This window comes from Wasmannia auropunctata, unplaced genomic scaffold, assembly GCF_000956235.1.
Source record: "Wasmannia auropunctata unplaced genomic scaffold, wasmannia.A_1.0 LD336111.1, whole genome shotgun sequence".
Classification (NCBI taxonomy): Eukaryota; Metazoa; Arthropoda; class Insecta; order Hymenoptera; family Formicidae; genus Wasmannia; species Wasmannia auropunctata.
Window position 1 is genome coordinate 2,914,878 of NW_012026779.1, and position 13,791 is coordinate 2,928,668.

Sequence of the window (13,791 nt, forward strand, 5' to 3'; positions counted from 1 at the left end):
CCATGAGACGAGTGACACCGATTTACTGGACGTCGATGGCGATAGAATCTCGTGAATTTAGTGAAACTCGCGTGCTTAACTGGAATCGATATGAATGCTCAGTCACGCTTTCAATATCGCGCCTGATTGATCGCGTTAATAATTGAAAATTGCAATTAATAATTTCGCTACAGCCTGATAATACTATAAAAATCATGTAAATACAATTTCCTTCTGTATACTTTTAGCATTGAGACGCTGCGAGAACAAGATAGAAACTGAAAGCGTTTCAGTTGACCCGCATCTTCAAAAACAATAGACATCTCCCGCGATCTACGATCAACACAATTTCATTTCGCAATTACTTCGGCTTAGCGTTTCCCGACTGCATCAGCACGCGTTTCGCATACAATGCTGTTATAATGTACTGCCACCGTTCTTATGAAACATGTAGGTAAGCGACGGCTTACGAGAAGGCAAACGGTTAATCATCCATTTCACTTTTCATTATCTTGCCGATCTAATTTAGCGAGCAGATAAAATTACGGACCAACAAATGCGTTAATAGTCGTAAATAAAAATGCTACGTTATTATATCGCGCGAACGGTGACGGGAAAAGAGCGAAACGAGAAAGGGACCACGGGGGCAGGCGTGCAGGGGGCACACACGTGCGTGCACGCGAAGAGTGTGTTGCTCTCTCGCTTGGGAACTCGACACGGAGCACGTCCTTGACCGGGTCTATCGTGTGACCGATCTCCGGGCGCATCACAATGCCTCCCCTTCACCGTGCCCGCCTCCGACGCGACCCTCTTCGGAGGCCCGAGGCCCCGCTTAACCGCGCGCGCTTTACACCGACCACTTTGTCTCCGTTTGAACGCAACCCCGTCGCACGTACGCACGCAGGCAGGCACGCACGCACGCACGCACGCATGCACATATACATACACGTGTATACGTCACAGCACCACGCTGTCCTGGCAAAACAATACGAGATCTAGCATCTAGCACGTTCGCTGTTTTTCGCGACTATTGTTCGCGCGGTATTAATTACCTACGACGCGCAATACAGGCGAGATAATTTTTTTTCTGTGCACTGCAGTCGCGGGACGGCAGAGCGCATTTCACTTCGAGCAACAACTTCGGTGGTGACTTGTGCTTTTTAAATATTTCCTCACGGGCATCCCCTTTATCCCTGCCGTTCTAAAGATCCATTACGTAGCACCGACTTTTGTATTCTAGGCGTCGCGTCGTAAAATGCTTCCCGGAAAGGAGATTGTACGCGGTATTAAGGATCGCGAGAAAGGCAAAGCTTGTTTTCTACCGACGAAATTACGTTTGCTAAACGTACGCTTAACTTATAATCTATAAACGGTCGTTTCACAATCAAATTATTGTTAGTACAGGACATAACAGCCTTTAAACTACTTTGGCATATACACGGAGACAGGAGAAATTAGAATTATTTAAAATTAATAGCCAGTATACTACTTTTCAATTAAGTAATAAAATAAATTAAATGATCTAAACGAACATTAACAATTTTAACCTACAAACGTACTGGTTTTCTTTTTTTTATCTTGCCGTATGATGAGAACCTCTGTTCATAGTTAAAATAGTGGGAGTAGACTGGGAGTAGTACGGTCTCCAGTCGACATGCGGCGAGGGGGAGGGTGGGCTGAGACAATGGAGCATTAAAGCCACGGCGTGGTTTTCTAGACAGGAAATTACAGGGATCACGCGGAGATTGACAGAAAAACGGCTCTGGCGAGCTCGTAGATAGCGAGCGCACGATACACCCCCGATCCCGTTTCTCTCTCCTGACGTTTCAGCACACGTGAGAATCACCCTCTCTCGGTTCTCAACGCTCTCACCGAACGAAGAACGAAGAGTCTCCTGAAATTTTCATAAACGGCTCGCGGCCGTTAATTCGAATTGAAAAAGTTTTCGGCGAGAAAGCAATGTATACTTAAGCGACAGCACGATTAATAGCAGCACATGTAAACGGAATAAAAAAAAATATGATAAATGTATGTTCTTAATAGGCGCCAATCTCGGTTATTACGTCGAACTCGCCGTAACTACCTTAAGTAAGCCCGTACCACCATGAGTATAACGTCTCAATAATCGCACGGGCGGGGGAAGGTTTCCGTCCTGTGCATGCATGATTTACGACGCACTTCATTATCACCAATCGAACCAGCCGATAAACGCGCATCGCGAGCCATTGCGCACTCTATCATTCGACCGAGGGAAAATAAAGTATTCCGGTTGGACACACGGGAAGAGAAACGGGAACGGTATATTCGCGTCATCGAGCGCAGGTGCGCCTGGCGAACGCTATTTCTGGACCAGGAACCGCGCAACCAGTTTGCGAGGAAGTTCGAGAACCGAGTTTCTTTTGATTTGCTCAAGGCTACCGCCTGGCCAGAACACGCAAGAAGGACGAAGGGGATCGTGTTGTGTGAAACAATGACACAATAATACTATTCCTCATATAACAGATTGTACCCATCCACGATTGTCAAGCTCGACGCTGTCAATTTAAAGACTGTATCTGTAAAGAGTATAATATGCATCGTTTATAATTTGCTTTCTATTTAAAATATCATCTTTTATTTTATGGTTTGAATGATAAAAGAGCGCTCAGATCCTCTTTATTTTCGATAAAAATGTGATAATTTACGTCACAGTTTACAATATACAGTGATCCATTATTATAATGATATTAAGTTTACATATAAGGATATACTTGTATCCTTCTTAGAAATCACATCGATTTAATTTGACGCACGCTAAGTCGAATGATCTCGATGGGTGGTAAATGCGTCTCGACTTATACTCGCGGAACGTATCAATCAATTGGAATGACGTCGCATTTGGATCTCAGAGGTTTCCAAACAAGTAGTTTTAAATACTTATGGTCAAGTCATTTTATTTCACGCTTATATCTACGTGGAAAATATGAGGCCTCAAGATGGCTGTGCAAACACCTTAAATGTTCCCGAAGTATCTAAACAGCGAGCTACACCATTCCCTGCAGTATAATCGCATGACAGATATCTCGAACGATACGACGGACACACAGCGCGGGCTATCCGGCCGCGATCTCTGCGCTTGATTCCCGTGGATTCTTAACGCTGCTGCGGCCTAACTCCTTACACGAGAGAGACGCCGATGACGTACGGCGTCGTGGCTATCCATTACCGAGAGAACGATAAATTCACCCCGGCCGCGGCCGGGGTTGACCGGGTGAACCAGCGAAGTGCGGCGTGTCGTACCGCGCGCTCGATCCTGCCGGGTGGTGGGTCTCTCGGCTAATAAAGAAAGTAAAGAGAAGCACGCGGAGGGCAGGGGAGAGGAGGCAGGGAGTAGGCAGAGGGGATCAAGCGGGATATTGGCAACATTAAGTATAAATGCAACCTACCGAGATTTATGTCTGTCGAGGAGAGGAGAGAGCGCCGGCGAGAAGAAGAAGAAGAAGAAGAAGAAGAGGTGGATGAGGAAGTAGGAGAGGGAGGATGAGTACAGAAGGGATGAGGTCGCCGCGAGGCGTAGCGGAGGACCACACGGAGAGCTGGGCCCGCTCGTGGCTCGTGGGGGGCCCTTACTTCGGCTTTCCTTCGAGTCCCTTCGCGGTTTTCTCTATCTTTCTCACTCTGTCTTCCTTACTCCCCTTTCTTTGCATAACTACGATTTGCTGCGATGTCGATATACCGGAAGGTAATGAAAGGGAAACACCGGCGAGGGCAGTATCCAAGATTCTCGAGCAGTATCCGATTATCCAAGGAAGTAATATACGTCTTAGTGCATTCGATATAAAAAAAAATACTAAAGATTTGACATATCAATGTAAATTTACTCGTTACAAGAAATTTAGATAATAATGATTTAAGTCAATATTTTGAGAAATCCTACAAAACAGACTTGTGGTTTTATTCCGCATAATTTTAATATTGTGTGTTATCAAATGAATTCAACACAAATAATTGTTAGTAAGCGGGATATAACTTTTCGATTCATTCTCTCTCTCTCTCTTCATTCTCCTTGCTCTGTTTACCCGCTCTGAATCTTTCTATTTCGCAGTTCGTAATATTTGCCGATATACGTAAAAGGAAAAGAAATTGACTCGCCAGAAAGTGATGAAACCGTTGCGCACAAGTGGATCGATGAAAAGAAATAGAGAAATTTCCATCATCCACGCCTTTGCTTTTCTCGTATTCGTACAAACTGAAATTATCGATCCATTTACTATAAATATATTTCCTGCAAGCTTTTTTCTTTTCCAGGGATTTCAATTGATTGCCGCTAGTTCTAATTTCCAGTGCGTTTATTTCCTGAATAAATCTTCCGGCTATCTGTTTTCATTCGCGGTACTTCCTGGTATATATATATATGTATATAAACAAGGTGCTCCTATATTATAAAATTTTATTTTTACAATGCCACAAGATTTTTGTATCTCTTTCAAACGATGCACATAAATGGGGTATCCAATGAGCGGTCACGCATAAGATTAACTCCGATGAATCGATCGAATTCAACGGGCGATATGAGTGAACGGAAAGAGAGAAGGATGGAAATATGTTCGTTATGTCGGTAGCCATAAAGATAACCTGCCACTCTTGCATACGTAACACATAACGTTACGCAATCATTACGGACGTCGTGTCTAATGATCCTTGCTCGGACTCGACGACGACGTCAGGAAAAAGCGAATCCGATCGTTACCACGGCGAAAACCGGTTCGTACAATGGTTCGGCTCGCGATTTTAACCGGACTCACCTTCGACCGCACTTAATCCGCGTTACGAACTATCGAGCATCCAACTAACTAATTAAATTACAAACAACACTCGGCCAATTAAATATATTGTAGGAAAGATCAACAAGAATTATCGAGATACTGGGATACGCTATCTGGAATGTGTAACCTTTTTCTCTCTCGACCCCAGATACGTCGTCAATCTCGTTCGCCTCGGAATCGCCGCGCGGCCGGAAGCGTCCCGATTTTTCGCGAGTAGAAGTAATGGAGCGTGCCGGTTCGGCTGCTATGATAGATACCCGCGCTGTGCTGATACACGCCGATACCGATGTTTCGAGCACCCGGCGTACGCTCGTTACACGAGTTACAAAAGTATCTGTGAACATTGGCGCGCGTCCGTTACGGGCTTACGAGCATACCGGCGCGAGGAACAAATTGAGCGATACGCGCGGGGACAGGCCGCGCGCACAGTCCCGCGGTATTAATGTTGATCGCGGACGATGATCATCGACGGAGGAAGCGATTCGTTAGCACCGGCCTGTTATCGCGAGTCGATCGCTTCCTCAATATAATTGAATTGATAGAATTGAGACGCCGGCGCTCTCTCTCTCTCTCTCTCTCTCTCTCTCTCTCTCTCTCCTTTCGTGCGAGAGATACATCAGATCTGGATGAGCGAATCCTGCGAAGTGATATATACTATATCTGCGGTACGGGAATTCAGTTAGAATCCTAACGCCATTTCCCAGTCCACAAATTAGCGTGCGCGAGGGCCACCTGCCTTCCGATAGGCGGATGCGGAAACGGCGCAGAGAGATTCATACGAGATTCATGCGAGAGACTCGTTTTGCCGCGATCGAGCGTAATCGCGGAATATATTCTACAGCCGGCATGCGCTGATACCGGTCGCGCGGATTGGCGCATCTGTTACTTGGCGCGCGAGCGCGAGCTAAGCGTCTGCATGCAGCATCGTGCCATTTAATGGCTCCGTCGTGATCTTATTTCAATCGTGCCTGCGTACGTGCTGAAGATGTAAATATCGTTGACACGTCGGACTTTTATCGAAGACACGCGAAGAGATTACATTTCCCGCAATGACTTTCTATCTTGCCTGTATAGCAATACAACGTTCAAAAACGTTGTATCTTTTATAATTGATCCTTAAAGAAATGTGCAAATTGTCGTATTATCTATATAAAAATAATAATCTACGTTGTATGAAGGAATTATTGAAATTAATGGGAAAAAAATTGAGATTATTTTTTAAAGAATCAGTCGATGGTTTAACATTGTGAAAAAAATTGCGCGCGGATACATGGAGCGTAAAATAAGGATTGCGGCTACAATGGAGCGAATTGTAGCTACAGCTAGACAAGCGGCTGACATCATCCACGAAACGTAAAACAGTTTGCAGAAAACGCGTCGCGTGCACGCGTCAGACACTAGACGGGTGCACGCCGCATGCACTCGAGCGTGAGATGCGTTGCGCGTCGTTCCACATACACCGACGCGCGCGGCAGACGCATACGCGCGCGAAGCGCGTGAACGTAAAGGCGAATAGATAGGGATACGGCAGGAAATGATTCGTGTTGTATCTCCTCGTCCGGCCGAACAATGCCACCGTGAGTCATCCTCTGTGTGCGCCCGCGATCCGACAAGCTACGAAATGAACTCTAAAATAAATCCGCGGCTTCTCCCGCGATCGTTAACTACGTCGCAACTACGTCGCAACTACGTTAATTCTTAATCACCAATGTAAAACAAGAAAAAGAGAAAAATATGATACTGACAAACTCTTTCGTAATATTGGTATCTCGAGTAAGTATCCTCGCGCGAGCATCGTTCCTAACACTTTTTGAAATGTGGTAATATTAAGTAATATCGATCGCGTGCAGGAAACTCCCAGTGGGGTAGGTGAATTGTACCTAGCGAAATACGAGACTTTTCTCGCGTAGAGCATTAGAAGTACCTTGAACATCTCGACGCGAGCCAATTTCCACTGCGCTTCTCCGTCCTGTAGAGAAGACTGTTTACGATACGTGTATATAGCGATGTAACGTTGGTATATAATACGGGGTGTAATTACGGCGCCTAATAGGGATTACGGCTTGGCCGAAGGGAATCGAACATCGAGAGAGGGTAGCCCGATGATGATCGATACCATTGGTATCATCGCGCGGTAATTATGGGCGCGGTGCGGCGGCGGCGGCGGCGGCGGCGGCGGTGGCGGCGACGGTGGTGGCTGCGGCAGGAGGGGCAGGAGGGGTATCAGAGGTGGTAGGTGCCCAGGGATCGCAGGGTCCCGAGAGTAAAGAGCAAAGTAAAGGGTTCCTGCGGTCGGAGGCGCGTTGTTGCGGTTAAAGCCGTAACACGTCGCGTCCAACCTGCAGCCGCTTCTTAACTACCCGCTCGCCGCGAAGCGCGCTCGGATACCTGCTTGGTAGCCGCGCCGCGCATTTATAATATACGCGCCCGAGACGAACGCGGGGTGCGGCGTCGATTATTGGCCGGACACGACCGCAGAGCTCTCCGGACAGTCCGAACCCGCTCGGCTTACCGTTCACCGAGTCTGCCCGACGAATTCGTAGTATCGAGAATTTTCGATAAACAAAAACCGCCGACGTAGCGCGGGATGAGAGAACTCGTTCGATTCGGCGAACGCCCGGAGAAAAAAAGTATGCTTTACAGGCGCAATTATAATATACGCGACGCGAGGATGAACCGCGATTACCGCCGCACAACGCGGCCACGCTGTTTCCTTTCTGATTGATCTGTACGAGATTTATTACGCAAACCAAGAATTGAATCGCGTACCAGGAATTGAAAAAAGGAGGTGAAACCAGCGTACAATTTTGGTTAAAAGCAGTTTCAATGCATGGAAACAATTGATATATGCATATAGATAATTATTAGTTTAGAACACACACAACAAGTAATTGTACTTATTTGTAATGATGTTACAGCCGCACAAGAGACAAGAGTAAGGTAAATAAAATTGTACTTTTGGAAAAATAGGAATATTAAAGATTTACGGTACTAAAACGCATTCCCTGTCACATTACCGCGAAGTCTGCGTCACGAGACACGCAGAAGACGATTTCATAAACTGTAACAAAAAATGCGAAACACGAGGATCCTGGCTAGTCGATGCGAGCTGACGAGCGTAAGAAGGATTTTATGCGCCTCGCGCGCAATTATAATGCACAAGTCGGAATAAACGGTGAACGATTACCGAGGCGACCGCAAGATTCCCGGTAACTCTTGGCGAGGCGGTAGCTGACGTATAAACGTTTCGGTTGTATGTGCACATGCTAGATGGTCACTTTGAATTGCCCGAAAAAAAAGAAACTATGTCGGTCTGTCACGTGCCTATTATAACGCAGCGTGTCGGCACGTAAAATAAACGCGACCGCAAAGTCCTGTTTGCTTGTTTAAATTTTATAGGCCCTATATTGCGATTGCAAGTTTTGGCAGAAAAAAATTCGCGAGCGTCACGAGAAATAATTTAGCCGCACGATTATAGTATATACATGCGTACATAATCACAGTTGTATGCGAGAGCCTTCTTGCGCGCATGGAAATTGTAGTTAAACGGACGGTATTGTAATTTACGGAAAAGCAAAAAAAGGAAAAAAAGAGAACAATTGCTCAATTTTCTGCGGCTTTACACCAGCGACGTCCTTGCGATCACGACCGGGAATGTCGGATTCGCGTTTTTCCTGTGGCGTTCCCGAGTGTCCGTCCTTGCGGCGTTTACGTGGATTGGGAGAAAACGAAAAGGATTTCGTGCTCATTAGCGTTCGATACCCCGAGTCGTATCGATTTCCATCTATCGATTGCAAAAGCGGCTTTATCGGTTCATTAAGTTCACGCAGGACCTTCGGTAATTAAAATCGAAGAAATCGGCTGCGGCGCGTGTCGACTCGCTAAAGCATAAAATTCACGTAGAAGTGCAGTTTTTATCGCGCGCCGCTAGAAATGTTTTTACTTCGTTACGAGTGATTATAACTCATATGGAAATCGTGAAGTAGCGATTTCGCTCCAATTTCACCGGTCACCACCGATACGACCGAGATAACGGCATCCATTAAGATCGCGAGTAGCGATAATGGATCCTTCGTGTGTCGATCAACCGACTTTCCGCAGCCGGTTTTTGCTAAAATGAGAAAAGCATTAAGCTTTACAGTCTCGGCGCGTAATACAGACCCCAATCAGATCACTTTGCTTTCCACTCTAATGCCTATTTGATCACGCCTGCTAACGATGCTGTCTAAATGTCAATCCCTGAGGTTTTTCGATTCCGGAAGAAAGTTCACGCTGAATTTTCGCGTTTTACTTTTTGATACACTTCTGGCAATACGTAATGTACCGTTATGATAATCTAAAGATTTAATGGAATAAGTTTACTGAAGCAATAATTTACTTATCCATAAAAGAGGACCTATCTAAGAGATGTAGGACCTACATATTTAACGGCGCATAAAAGAAAAAGATTCTATGAACTTTCGATTCGGTTAACGCGTTAATAAAATCACAATCGACACATCTGAATGTATGGGATAATCTTTTCGCACGTGCCGAGAGACCCGAGAGAATAACGACCGCTCTTATTGTGCAAGATTTTTTAAAACAAATTTTTTTTACAATCAAATAAACGAAACAAAATTAAATATGCATGTGGCATATTTAGTAATTTAATAATCATCGAGTCTGTTGGTGTTCACACACGATATCTTGCAAATCTCTTCCGAAAGTCATACCAGTAAAGACAAAAAAAAAAGATTACAAAAAGACTGCAGAAAATTCACCTAGAAAGACAGACTCATATCTCGTTGCAAGAGCAGCAGTTTACAAACTGCAATTTTTGAATACTTCTTATTCGAAGAATTATGACTTTCCTGTTTGAATGTAATCCATTTAAATCGCAAAAATTATAAACACGATAGCAACAATCGCCTGCTGCCATCTGCGACTTGTCGCGGGTTAAAACGCGAAACTCGTTCATACCTTTGGTCGAAGCCTGGTCGAGCTCGGTGGGTAAGAACGATTTGCGAAGCCTATACCATTCCTAAGAGCATCGGACGCGCTGGTTTCGGGGTGATCCGATGCAATAATTAATAACAAAATAATGCCGATGTAATAATGCACCACGGCCGATGTCTCGTGATGCAGCGGGAGGAAAAAGGGGACAAAATGGATCGGGAGTATAGATGAATCGAGCGGTCCCGCCGGATATCGGCGCCATTAATAACGCCAATTAAAACAAGCTGTGCCCATTGACAGATTGTTCTCGGGGGTGTTCTCTTCCAGGCCACACCGCCATTGCGCGATAAGTTACCTGCCATAGAAGAGGGAAAGAAAGAGAGAGAGAGAGAGAGAGGGAGGAGGGAGGCGAGTTATTATTAATCTCTCCTTATGACCGCACTCTTCTGTCCCCCGCCTCCCTCCCTTTCTGCGTTTGCAAACCCGAGCACCACACAGATTTTTAGACCGATCGGAATACACGTGAGTGCCGTGTTTATGTCAACGGCATACGTGGGCGGCGCAATATGAGAGATCGTCTCGTTATCTCACAGCATATACTCGCTTTCAGAGTGCGAGCTGGAAGTCACGGAAACTGGTTATGCCGCATGAACACGGCCGCAAATGTCTCTGCACGCGTAACAGAATGCCGCCTTTGCCTTGGGCGGCTGATAGCTAGGGTGTTCAGAACCGAGAGATCTCACACTTCCCTGACGCGACTGAAATTTTTAGCTCTCGCAAAAATTAACTGTGTTCTTCCTTTTTCTCTACAATAGAATTGTAAATATTCATGTGCTTTAGTATTCAACAGTATCTTAATATATTGCTAATTAATTATCGGCGAGATGCAAATACGAAGGACGCTTTAAACCGAATGCGGCCGGTCGCCGATTAATAATGTTTCCAGCGCTTCTAATTTCAGCCCTTCCACGATAGTATGACGAATAGTTGCGTTATCCACGCGAGTTCATGCTTGGGTTTCGGCTTGGTGGGACCAAGAGCTGACGGCTCTCTCACTCTTCGGCTTAGCGAGGGTAGTAGAGGAGGAGCAGGAGAAGGTGCGGAGGAGGTTGAAGGGGGTGGCAGATTGATCCGTCACGGAGCGCGAGCACAATCACCCCCATTAGACATTATGTGCCTCCCGGCCGCACGTACACGCACGCATCACTTTCCGCGTGTGTATGTACGGGACGTGCGTGTGCGCGTGCGAGCGTTACTGTGCCGGCCACCGAAATGTATCCGCTCTGTAATCGGGTTCTCTCTGAGTTACGATACTCGTCCCGATCTACTATGCTGGCCGCCACGCCGCGCGCCGATGTAGGAGCGTACCCGAATTTGCGGCGGTTCACGCTCGGCCCACGATCGGAGAGGAAATCGCGACGATGGTCCTCTTTCCGCACGCTATACGAAATCAAGAGAAAATCGACGGTACTCGGTACACGTGTCGTTCGTCAGTTTCACTCGTTTCGCTCTCGGGCTCGAGGCACACGAGCACGAGGAGTGCGAAAGCGCGCGCGGCGACACGGCGCGCTGCTCACCATTTCCCGCGACTGCCGAAGCCACCCACGTAGCCCGCCGCTCGTTTGTCATCCGACAAATAGCCTTTCTGCCGCGCGCGAGAGGAGCCAAGTGCGTGTGCGACGCGTGTACACGCTTTCGCGCGCGCCTCGTTCATCTCGCGCCGTCCGCGTTGCCGTCGCCGTCGCCGTCGCCGTCGCCGTCGCGCGAATTCTCGCGTGCGCTCGTAAGATTATTATTATCATCTTAACGGTCAGGGCCGCGCCGCCTCTGATGAGCGAGATTCGACATCCTCGTTCTTTATTTTTGTCTAAATATTTGAGACCGTTATCATTTATCTAAGTCATAATTACAACAAGAATAAAACGATACAATATTTACTCATGGAAAATTGCGAATAAAAAGAATAGTATAAGTGACTATGGATATACTCATGTTACATTTGCATCGGCAATTCAAAGTGCGCGTTATACGTGGCAATATTTATACTCTTGTCGTGTTCAAAAAAAGATTCTGTCAGTCTCTTCCTCCATGTGCTTTCGGCACCGATCCTTCGTCGATGTAGTTATACACGTCGCGAGCAACATCTGGCGTTAAAACCAGAGCGAGGATTCCGCACAGAAGAGCGCTGCGAGAATTCGCATATAAATTAGAGGCTATTCGGGGAATGCGAGGCGACGAGCAATATGTCGTGCTCGATTAATACTTTCTTTCTGGAGCAGCTTGCCCGGGGTATGTCACATGCAGCGCGATAACTCACTTTCTTCGACAACGAAGCAGTGACTTACAAAAATTATCCGGTATCTTTTACCGCGTAATTGCACTTTGAAGAATTGAAGCGGGATCTACTTTTCATCTATAATTTAAACATTATTCCGCGATATTATCGTTATTTTCAAAGTACTCTCTCGTAAGAAGAAAAATGGATATCGGTGTTCCTACAAAGAGAGATCTTTTCGGTTTAGAAAAGCGAACGCTGCCAAGTTGCAAAGGGTAACGGTGAGGGTCGGCCCGACTCGTGCGCGGAGGGTGAAGTTATCGGATAGTCAGACAAAGAGGGCGAAAGAACGAGAGAAGCAACGGACGAGGTGAGATGAATAAATAAGAGGGTTTTGAAAGGAGCTCGTTGTGGCGCAGAAAGTTATTACGTGGCGTCACGCGATGATGTATCCGCGCTGGTTCAGATTGTCTCCGCGAGATGGGACCACAGACCGTGAAATATGCACCAACCCCCGGGTTAAACCCCCTGGAGGCACGCCGCCTGCCCTTATTCACGACCGCATCACCACCTCCAGACGCCGAGGAAGATCGCCACATCTTTTTCGAGGGAGGGTCGAAGCACGCTGCTGCTGCCTTTCAATCGTCGAATATCCTATTTGCACGAGGATTAATAACGACTTGAGATGTTCAATGAGTGTAATTAGAGGCATTATTTCTAGAATAATACGTATATTTTTCGAAATTGGTTTTATTCCGAGTATCTTGGAACACTTAAAAATAAAATCATATATCACTCAGCGTTAGGAATTTTTTTTTTAATAAAAGCGTCCTGCGACAAATAAAATATCGCTATGCAACGCGATGCAATATGTCCCCGCGATGATTAACGAGCAAAAGAATTTTTGTCGCGCGGCGCATCGAAATCCAAACGTACGGAGGCTTTCTCTCGCATCGTCGCCGATCGATAGCTTTTAAAATACTCCGCTAAATCGAGATGGGTCCGCGATGTGCATATAGCGCATCGTCGAAAAGCAGCGTATCCGGATTGCGTGGTAATAATTTCCATATATGTGAGGCGTAGTGACGGCGCATAGATCACGGACGTCCACCGCGGCACGCGACAGCACGTGCCCCATACTCGCTACGCTCGCCCGTCACCCCTCGCGCCTCGCTACGCTACGGGGGCGAATCCTTCAGGTTTTCCACCCACCGCAAGACGACGATGAACTATTCGAGTGCGTCCCCCTTATGCGCGCGACGCAACCCTTCTTCCAGTCATCATTGCAACGTTACTCGTACTTAATACGGATAACTTCTCTAGAAATGTAGCACACTCGCGAGAAACACGAGGACTCAATTTGTCTCTCTATTATTCTTCGGCATAAACGCAAATGGTATTTATTATTTTTGTCATTTACGTAGAAAAGCTATCCGAGTTATATTGTACAATAATACGAGTAGTTTTAAAGAATAAGTGTAAAATATGTTACAGATGTTAGAAAAAAAATGTTATAGAAATTTGATAAAGTATTCAGTGTAATAATTCACAAATATCAAGAAAAAAGAGGCGGTGAAAATAGTGTATGAACGAATGATGATCAATCATTTTCGCAGTCGAGTCATTCGATATTACATTACACATTGCCATAAATCTGTCGACGATGTTCGACGTACAGTAATAATCGTGTGTCTCTAAACAAGGGGATAACGAACAGAACGTAATCATATTATGATGCTATGGCCTTTAGCTCCCGCGGGAGTGTCGGAGGGTTGTGTTTGACATTTAGCATTT

The 13,791-nt window shown here is 46.1% G+C and overlaps 1 protein-coding gene across 1 annotated transcript in view; it reads left to right on the plus strand.

The window, feature by feature from the left end:
- Nucleotides 1-13,791, plus strand: part of LOC105449768 — a 90,387-nt gene that overhangs the window by 39,644 nt on the left and 36,952 nt on the right. The gene's annotated exons all lie outside the window — the stretch shown is intronic.